Raw genomic sequence first — 9,679 nt, forward strand, 5'->3', positions numbered from 1 at the left:
AAGAAATGAGTGAAAATGTTATTCATGATGGCAATACAACTCCTAATGCTTTTGATATTGTTTATGAATATGTTGATGTGGACAAGCATTTGTCAACTGAATTTTCACAAACCCTAATCCTAGCTCCTAGAATCAAACAAAGTGACTTACCACATGAGCATAGTCCTTGCTTGGATCTTGTGATAGATCCATCTGTTGTGCTCGATGTCGCTCCTTTGTCATGTTGCTCGCCTTCCCAAAATAGTGATCACAAGATCGGGAGGTGGATGTCGTGCTAGATTAGCAATATTAGCACTGTAGATCTTCTCTCTCTCTCTCTCTCTCTCTCTCTCTCTCTCTCTCTCCTTTCTTTCTCTTTTGTGACCATTCTTCTATGTGTATCCATGTTCTTCTATTTTTCCCTTAATGTCTACTTGAGGACGATGCAAAGCATTAAGATCTCTTTTGGTCTCTTTCATGTTGACTCGAAACACATCCTCTCTTCCCTTTCTTCTAAGGTAGCGTCTTTTCTTTGGGGAATGATGATTATTATATGCATATAAATACATGATATACATGAGTTATCATACAACATACTAACCCTGAGGAAAGTGAAACTACCTCGTGCTTTGTGTTTTGTGTTCGTTATCCTTGGGTTTATTGCTCACTTGGTGACTAAATCCTTGTGATAATGTGCTCCCTCTCTTCTCTCTCTCTTCAGTGTATCCTACATTAAAGCAATCGCTACCGATAAGGTGCACGTGATCGCTTTAACATGGGGGCATATGCTCCGCTCATATTTTCCTTTTTGATACTTAGAATTATTTAGTGAACTTGGATTTGCTTCATAATTTTGGTATCTTTTTTGTGACTCATAATGAGGGGAACCTTGCTACTTGCAGTCATAGTTTTCCCTTCTTGATCTTCCCTTTTAATTTTTCAATCAATGTCGTAAGATCCTTAGTCCACTGGGGGATTGGTGCATCTTGCCTCCTTGACGTGGTAGAAGTCTTTCAATCTTGTTCCCTTGTACTTTATCAGTAGTATTGGCATATGCTTATACTCCCGCTAAAGTGGGGGCAAAATGTAGTGTCATGAAATTGTGACCCTTGAAATTGTCAACCACATTAGGGTCCTCACACACATGATTCAAATCCCTGAGCTTGATCGGAGTCCGAAGACTTGCTCGCCACCTAAGAACTACATCTTGCTTGCCCTCCACACTACCTAAACTGCATCCTATCTTGGAAAAAAGGGCAAGACAGGGGTGTGGCACCCCTATCCCCTGTGCTATTTTGGGGCGAGACCCTTCAAATTGTGCTTTGGTGGTTGTGCATTGAGCGGAAAAACTCCCCCAGTGTCTACCTGCGGTGGAAAATCAGTCAATTAACCCTAATTGATGATTATATAAGTTGCATTTGCCCTCTCATTTGAATAAGTTCAACAAGTTGGATAAGCGATAAGATAGATACATGAGATCACACATTCAAGCATTCAAGAGAATTCAAGCATTCCTTTTCAACATTGAGCATTCTCAAGTCTCCTTTCAAGGCTAGGTGTTGCATTCAAGTCAAGGATTCAACCATTGAAGAGGAGATTCATTCCAACATTCAACTTAATACAAGAAATTCTATCAAAATTTCTATCACAACCTCCCTTGAGGTGATTTACAATTCAGTCTTTCATTTACATTTACTTGCAAGTAATTTCTTTCAACATTTGGTTAATTCCAAAACTGGGGTTTGACCTGAAGGCAAACCCCCAATCCCACCACCTTTCTGTCTATTTTATGTGTGTAGGTTGCAAGTGCGCAGCTGTACTTTTGGATTCAGACTCCATTTGCAGAGGTGGAAAAACCCTTTTCGTTTCACAGATTTTTCAGAGGACTGTGTACACTCCCACCACGGTCTGGGCAACTTTTTCCCAAATTCGTAGGGCGGCTTCGTCTCGACAGATTATTGAGATCTAGGTGCACAACTTCATCCTACGCTTCTATCTTGAGTTATAATCACATCTTTGTCTCTTTTCCACTTGGTCATAAGCACACAATTTAATCAATTCAAATCTCAATCTTAGGAGAGGGGATTCACTTACCATCACTCAAAATTCAATCTCTTTTTCTAGAGGTTGAATCTAGTGTATTTTCCTCCCTCTTATAATGTAATGCATGAAAAGTTTTTGAAGGGGAATCCGAAGTGAAACTTTCATCTCTCCTCGGAGGGAATAAAAGCTTTCCTGTAGATCTCATTCATTCACCATTTTCCAACATCACACCTATATTCCTTGATATTTTCTAAACCATTTTTTGAGGCCTCCTCCTCCCTCTTTTTCTTATTTACATCTTTTTGCCTTTCTTTCTCTCAACTTTACATGTTCGACCCATAGCCTTAGATGCAAACTAGCTAATACACTAAGGATCTATAATACCCAATTATTTAGAATCTGTGAATTTCTCTTCTAAACTAGAGTCCTTAGATCATCTACCCACCTCATCCTCATTGCAATCAAATTTGATAAATATGCATGTATCATCATTTTATTTGGCAACACAATCAATTATGGAACACGTGAAAAATGACTCGGAGCCTTTTCCTCATCAACTCCAATCACCAAACTTTTTTTTTTCAATCCTTGTTTTCTCCATCACATAATTTTTTGCTTGTCCAATGTTGGATCTAGACGGTGCTTCCAAAATTTTGTCCCAATCAATATCCCTAGCAGGATACACTTCACCATCATGATGGTGAAAATATTTTGTTTAAGAATCGTCAATGTTAAGGGAGGATGAATTCATTAATTCAGATCTCACACCCCTATGATTTATGTTTCTAACTTCATCCAAGTTGCCAACCCTAGTTTTCTCATCCAACACTACCAATACATACTATCGCATGGAGATTTTTTTTGTAGCCATCTTTTTATAGGAGGGAAAAAAACAACCATCTTTGTGAGACATGGACCAGCTCTGATACCATGTGAGATTTTGCCAAGATCAAGAGGCAATGGAAAGCACAAATAAGAGAGAACAAAATAGATGATAGGAATAAACTGTATTCTATCAAGATGAAAAATATGATCAATTGGATCATTAAGCATTCGTTGTTCAATGAAAATGAGCCTGCTTATATAGGCAAGGCTATATGGATATGTGAGCACACAAACATGACATGTGGCTCAATAAGAAACAAGGGTAGGTAGGAAATAGGTGTGGGTAGGTAGGAGAAATAATATAATATTCCACATGAGGTGGATCACCCACTAAATGTGGGGTGTAACAACAAGATCACGCCATAAAAGGTGGAAATTATCCTACACACACTATCCCAATGTGGCACAAACACCCAAGTGTCTCATACCCAAACTACTATGAAATGCATTTCCTAAGTAAACTTAAGTAAGTGTAATAATATCCAAGATGAATAATTATTTACACCAACACCCCCCCTTAAGCGCAACTTAGGGGAATGCACTAAAGCCTACAATTCAACTAAGAAATGCAAGATGAGTCCCGGCTACGAGGCCATGTTAGGTACCCATGTACAAATGCAAATGCATGAAAACCAATGCAAGGAAATCTCTCATAAAACGGGGAAAGAGAGAAAAACCCAATGGGAAAAAACCCTCCCCTAAAAGAGAGATGAAAACTAGATATAAAGAACTCTCATAGAAGTATGTGAAGGACAAAATCCCATGTGAGGAAAAAGTCCCCCCCCCCATATGAGAGAAGAAGAAGAAGAAGAAGAGAGACTAGGAAGCCCCCCCTCAATCTAGAATTTGCACCAATGATAGAAGCTCGAAGATAAATGAAGAAATTGCTCCATGAATGTCGAACAACATTCCTCCCCTTAGGAAGAAACAAAACCAAAGGTGTATCCATGAAGTCTCCCCAACCATGAAGGGAAGATGAAGCAAAAATAATCATGATGAAAGGAATCTCTGAAAACTGCTTAAGTGTCCCCATGTCGATGCTGAAAGATACCCCCTCCAAAGGTGGTAAATTGTGCCACACTGCTGAAAAAGGCACTCCAAGATCTAGTGGAGATGAATGTAGAACAATATCCAAAGACTCATATGTCTCCTCAAAAGATAAAGAGACCTCCTCCAAGTGTTGTACAAAAGTATCCACAATCATGTCAACCTCTAAAGATTGATCATGTAGAGAATGCACAAGAGGGTCAAAGTGATCCCTCACAACAATCAAAGAAGGATCATCTTCATCAAAGAGAAGATGAATGTCATCAATGGTATCTCCAAAATCTGTAATGTAGGACTCCATAAACAAACCTGCAATGTCTGTCAAGTAGGCATCCCAATCAACTGAAATTGGAAGACATGAAATATCCTGCTGCACTGAATCACAAGAAGGCAAAACTGTCGCACTAGCTGCATCATTAGGTGCAATAGGTGGTGTGATATCAATAGAAGGAGATGAAATGCAAGGCTCAAGAATGGGGTCACATGTGAGAATCCCCAAGTTCAAATGCCCAAAGTTCTCCTCAAAATCTGAATCATCAACATAGGAAGAATCAACCTTATCAATAGGCCCAAAATATGAAAAAGAGTACAACCGAGATGCATGATCAACCACCCCAGTCGCAATGATAGCTCCACTCTCCAAGTCTCTAATGATAACTGAATCAAGTGTGAACTCCACAGTTTTCCTAGTTGCCCCATGTGTGATTTGATAGATGGAAAGAAGATTATTTGTCAAGTGGGGTACACACAACACATCATTGAAGGAGTTGTCCCCAATGGAAATAGATCCTTTCCCAATCACATCCATGTATGTATGATTGCCCATCAAAATCTGTGGCATGTGGCAAGGCTCAAATGTAGAAAACATAGACTACGAAGATGCCATATGATGAGAAGCCCCTGAATCTAGAAGCCATCTCCCTGAATCATGACTTGTAGTGGCACAAAGAGCTTGTCCCTTTCCTTTATTTGTCCCAAAAGAGTGATCCTTTCCTTTATCCTTGGAAGAAGAATTCAATGTAGACATTCTAGAAGATAGGTTGATTCTATTCTTCTCAAGAAGATTCTTTAACTCATCAATATCCTTCTTATAACAATGATGTTCATCATGTCCTGACTTCTTGCAATATCCACAAAAAAGATTGTCCTTATATGATTTCCTCTTAGGTGAGAATGGTGAATCACCTTGTTGTGGAGAGGAATATTGTGCTCCATCTTGTTGTGGTTTAAACTTAGGTTGCTTTTGATTCTTTCCTTTTCCTTGATTACTTTAATTCCCTTTATTAGCCACCAAAGCTTGTGACTTTGAAGATTTGAGAATCCCCATCGTGGTCAACTTAGATTGCTCAAGTATCAACATCTCCGTGAATGAATCAAATGAGGGAGAAGTGTATGAGGAACCTTGAGCTAACCTATGGGTGTGAAAGCTAGATACAAAGGTTGCATACTCTAAAGGAAGCTTGTACAACAAGTTATAAGCCAATTGAGCATCCTTTCTATCAATTCCATAATCCTTTAGCTTTGCTCTTAGCTCAGTCGCTTTTGTGACATAATCTTGGATTGTATCAAAATCCTTGGGATCCAAAGTTGTGAGTTCACTATCAAGCTTGTAGCCCTTAATCTCATCAACTTGACCATACAATTTCTGAAAAATATCCCAAGCCTCTTTAATTGTTGTACATTTATCAATGTGAAAAATGAGGTCATCTAATACATATTTTCTAAGTGTTCCAAGTGCCATAGCATTCTTATTAAGCCATTCAATTTGAGCATTAGGATTAGTCTTAAGATCAGGTGGTGTTGTTATAGTTTCATTTACATAATGAATGAGTCCTTTTTCCATTAGTTTACTCCATGCCTTAATCTTCCATGATGTGTAATTATGAGGAGTTAAAAGTGGAAATTTATGAGAACCCATAGCACCAAAATGAAAAAACACAAGATAGAGAGAGGCACAATCACACAAGACACCCCCCCAAAATACTCAATCAAGAAATCCCTTCAAAATGGTGATTTTGGCACTTTATACTTAGTGTGTATACAATGGGCCATTTGCAAAACAAGGCAAAGTGGACTTCTGATTTCAATTTACAACTTCTCAAAATGAGATGTAAGAGACTTCAACAAATACTGCTAGTGATCTAAACTGAGATCCAAGCAAAATACAAGTACCAAATATACCAAAAATGGCCAAATATAGAAAGTACAATTTCTACTTAAAATCACTACAAACATATGGCAAATTATGAAAGTAGATGAAAAAATATGCACTTTAAAAAAAAACGACACCTGAAAAGGAGTCCATATGAGCCCAAACAAAGCCTCCAAAGTTGTAAAAAATCAGGATTTCATGATTTCCAAAAAACTTGTATCCGAAAATTAGAAAAGTCTTGCGCCATTGTATAGATCACGAAATTTTACCCCAAAAGAAAAAAAATTGCTCGAAAAAACGAGTCCGGATGAGTGAGATATCGCTATTTGAAAAATTGCCTGCAAAATTATAATTTCTGGAAAATTTCCGCTGCAACATCAAACTTCAAATGCCTCTAGATTTGGCTTCTGAAGTCTGATTTGGATGAAACAAAAGGCAAAAGTGCCTTTCTTGGACCTCCTCAATCCAATGGTAACCTCAGATTTGACCCATCAAGCTTCAATAATAACCTGCAATAGAAAACTCCAAAATACACAATACCAAATAGCATCAAATTTCTCTCAATTAGCAAACCAATGACACTCTAATGGCTCTGATACCATATGAGACATGGACCAGCTCTGATACCATGTGAGACATGGACCAGCTCTGATACCATGTGAGATTTTGCCAAGATCAAGAGGCAATGGAAAGCACAAATAAGAGAGAACAAAATAGATGATAGAAATAAATTGTATTCTATCAAGATGAAAAATATGATCAACTGGATCATTGAGCATTCGTTGTTCAATGAAAATGAGCCTGCTTATATAGGCAAGGCTATATGGATATGTGAGCACACAAACATGACATGTGGCTCAATAAGAAAAAAGGGTAGGTAGGAAATAGGTGTGGGTAGGTAGGAGAAATAATATAATATTCCACGTGAGGTGGATCACCCACTAAATGTGGGGTGTAACAACAAGATCACACCATAAAAGGTGGAAATTCTCCTACACACACTATCCCAATGTGGCACAAATACCCAAGTGTCTCATACCCAAACTACTATGAAATGCATTTCCTAAGTAAACTTAAGTAAGTGTAATAATATCCAAGATGAATAATTATTTACACCAACAATCTTTAAAGTGTGATATGCTTCCACATCTTAAGAAAAAGAATGTCTTTTCTTCCATTTTTCCAACTGATGTATGAAGCTAAATTATAGATGAAATCCTTTGGATAGAGATTAGCCCGATTCAAGCAAATAAGATCAAGTTAGACCTCCCCATGTCTATGTCTAGGGTATAACCTAGTTGGTCTCCAATTTGATTCTATCAGTTTCTAGATCAGTATTCAAATGGTAAATTGTATAACTCAATCTGAAAAGGTTCATTAGATGGAGCTATCTACCTTGGGTTGAAATTGGGAACCCATTTTTGCATGAAAACATAGTTGTCTCCAAAGCACTAGAGTGCCTTATCTAGAAGCTCATCTTTGTCTTTCTCATGGTCAAAATCTACTAAAAATTATTTTTTTGAAAGAAAATTTGTGACAATTACCATCTTCCAATTTTATTTGCACCTAGTCTTTGATCTCCTTCCTATTGCATAGCTTTCCAAACACCCTTCCAATTAATATTGTATGTTGAAGCACTTCTTATTCTTCATCCACCATTGAAGAAACATCAATATCGACAATTCTTTGCCAATTTGTATTTTGCTATGGGGCAGCAAAGAGTTTTTATTATCACCACCTTGCTTGTTATCAATTTTTTGCATCCACTCTACTTTGCTATGTCAAGAAATGTTTTCTTTCTATCCTTATTATAATTTTATTTCAGACATTATTTATTTTAATCTTAATTGAAATTTTATTTTTTTTAAACTATTTTTAAACATTAAATGGAAACACAATATTATTTTTAAAATTTCAACTATTACTTTGCTTGCCCCCTAAAAATTTACAAAAATAAGGTGAGCAATGATGGAGATGATAATCGACATTATGAAAAATGTGAATAGTTTCCCTAATTTGATTATAGATATATACTTTAATGCCAACTGCGAGACCATATTGGTTTGACTTGGGTTACTGCTTTTGAAAAAGTAGGGGAATAAATTGTGGGTGTTACGACAAATAAATTAATGAGCAACAAGATGATGACAAGTTTGATCAAATTATATGAGAAGTCTTATTCAATAAATAAATATTTAAACTAAAAGTAAAAGAAGAAACATATTGTGATAAACATAGAGTTTTAATTGCATTATCATAAGAACAAAAAAATCAGATGATTTATTGAAAGATAATTTTATTAGATTCAATTGCTAACCTCAAGGTTTTGTCACCAATATAGTTGTGAATGAATGATGTGTGACAACATGAAAATACATAGTCTCTCCATAAGATCAATTGTGGCTAGATAAAAAAAAAAATTGTAATTTGCAAATTTAAAAGAATTTGGAAAACTTTTCAACAAACTCTTTGGATATCTATCAACATATTTTTAGGTCAAGAGGCATTCCTATGTAGTCACAATACAAATGGTAGGAGTTTGTGTACAAAAAAAAGATTTTCTCAATAGTTACAAATGCATGCCAATAATCCTTTGGTTTAAATTGATGTCCTTGCTGGGAAATGAAATGGGAAATGGTTGATGATTCAAGTGGATTTCTTATCCATTTTGTTGCAAATTCTTTGGCTATACAATTTATAAATAATACTTTCCCCTTCTAATTTCCTCCATAGAGAGTGATCTTTGTTTTTTCTTTCCTCTCTACAAATGCCACACGTGTTTACATTCATAGAAGTTGTATTTAGTTGTTTGGAGTTTCATTGCGGAGGTAGATGCACCCATTCCATCTCTAATTAGAAGCATTGCTTATTTGACAACCATCTTTAGCAGTTTGTTTTATATAACAAGTTATTTGTATACCACGTTTGGATATTTATAGAATGAATATACACTTTACATTGTTGGGTTATTTGTATGAAACGTTTGGTGGATGTTTTTGGAATGAATTACATCCAACATTATTAGGTTATTTGTGCGACTTGTGCTAGAGTTTATTGTTCTACTTTCTACTCTTCTAAAACTCTTTATGACTATATTGTTACTTGTATATTGTTGTCAATTTGATGGCGTAATCTTTTTCCAGCTACTTAGTTGTGTGACTTGTGTTGTCAATGATTTTGCTATAGAAATCTTAAGTATGTCTGCTTTTGGGTAAAATTGGATTTTTCTAGTGCTATGGTTGTTGTTTATTGTTCTGTACAATTATTGTTGCTTAAGAGGAATAAAAAAAGATCAAATTTTTGAAGACCCACAATCTTCTTTACATTATTAAATACAGTTTATTTGATTGCCCATTAACTAATATTTAAATTCCCTTCTTATTTGTGAATCCAATTTAGGATGAAGAGTAGGCAAAATTAAGTCTATGGTTTTGAGAGAAAGAGCATACTATCAATAACTTTTTCATAAATAGATAATTTGAGTTTTAAAAATCTTTATGATCATGCAAGCCTTTAAGGTTTTTGAAAGTGCCAATTTATGTGGCGAGTGTATTTCCCCTTATGAATTAGACA

The sequence above is a fragment of the Cryptomeria japonica genome, chromosome 5 (assembly GCF_030272615.1).
Source record: "Cryptomeria japonica chromosome 5, Sugi_1.0, whole genome shotgun sequence".
Lineage (NCBI taxonomy): Eukaryota > Viridiplantae > Streptophyta > Pinopsida > Cupressales > Cupressaceae > Cryptomeria > Cryptomeria japonica.